The sequence below is a fragment of the Vigna radiata genome, chromosome 9 (genome assembly GCF_000741045.1).
Source record: "Vigna radiata var. radiata cultivar VC1973A chromosome 9, Vradiata_ver6, whole genome shotgun sequence".
Lineage (NCBI taxonomy): Eukaryota > Viridiplantae > Streptophyta > Magnoliopsida > Fabales > Fabaceae > Vigna > Vigna radiata.
The window spans coordinates 17295823-17297414 of NC_028359.1; positions in this window are offsets into that span (position 1 = coordinate 17295823).

Consider the following 1592-nt stretch of genomic DNA (forward strand, 5'->3'; position numbering starts at 1 on the left):
CTCACGGGGTTTCAAAATTTAGTTTAAGAACTCACCAAATTTTGAAATGTAGTACTTATTTTTTCTGAATTTGGAAACTCGATATTTTGGTATACCATTGTCAAAGGGCATTGTTTAACGAACTAATTTTGTGTGATAGTTGGGGTGAGTCAACTATTTCACCAGTACAAATGTACAATTCGCTATAGCTCGATAATAACACATTTATCCGAATGGTCAAGTCTATAATCTATCTGTATGCTTAGATTGTTTTGATTTGAAAATAAAACATGTTGTATGATGAATTATAATTACATGATTTGAATTATTTTTTTTTTATAATATTAGCTTATCCTTATTTTTGTGGTTGTCTCTTTGTTTATCATCTTCTTGTTTGTTATGATTACCTTAATAGTGAAAGTAGATAAAAATGGTTTTCTAGCTTATCAGCTTAAGGTGTGGATGAAACAATAACATAGTTAGATTTTAATTTTACATGTGTAATTATTCTCTTTTAAAAATTCCAAGTTCCTTGTCTATTATCATATTTGTGCCACTAAAAAAATTATTTTCATTATCTTTGCTTGATATCTAAGTTAAATTTGAATAACTTTAAATAAAATTATCAATAATTAAATATGTATACAAAATGTGAATTGTTCGCACTAAAACAAAAGTATATCATTTAATTAAGATATTAATTTTCTATAATTTTAAAATCAAACCCTCGTCAGAATAAAATATCAGCTATTTTACAAAACAAAACCAAACTATACATCTCTCCTTACCACAAATACTTAAATTTTGTTAAACATTTAATTTCATTTATCAATTAATAACAGATATTTAAACACTTAACCTATACTTAAGTGTTTTGTTCCTGCTACAGAACAATAGTCTCAAATAGTTACTTTCTCCACCCAAAAATTTCTTATCTCACCAACCAGAACATCATTTTAACATTTCATTATTAGAACTAATGGGAATCACAGTCTAGTTTTGAAGGATAGTCAAGACCTTGTAGAGCCAAGTACTTGGGATATCCTCGTTTGAATATGAAGGAATGAACTAGTACTTCTTGTCCATTCCAAAAACCTGATATCCAACCAAACATCAATAATAATGTAACCACATATATTAGCCATTAATAATACCAGAACAAGACCTAATGTAAAATGGATTGAACCAGTTAGGCAATTATTATGGAGAGACAATGTATAATTGTGCTAGGTCTTATTGAACAAGCAATTAATAGAGAGAGAGAGTAAGAAGTAGACACGTGAGATTCTGCTATCAGAAGAATTCAGAAAGACTTAAAATTTCTTTAGACATACATATATCATGAAGATGATCATTGCCAAGGTTAAAATCCCTAAGCTTGAGGTGTGCTTATTCTTTGGGAATTGTTCCCTGAAGTAAAGAGAGGGTCTAATTCATTAAAGAGAGAGGTTTTCCATACACCTCCTATTTTATCTATTTACCCTTCATTAATTAAAGTCAAAATAGAAGTAAAGATGGTGATGGAAGAAGGATTTGGCTGATTCTGGAGGTGGAAGTAATCAACCAGTTCTTCTTCTCTGAACGGTTATACGTGACTCAAAATGATGATGTAA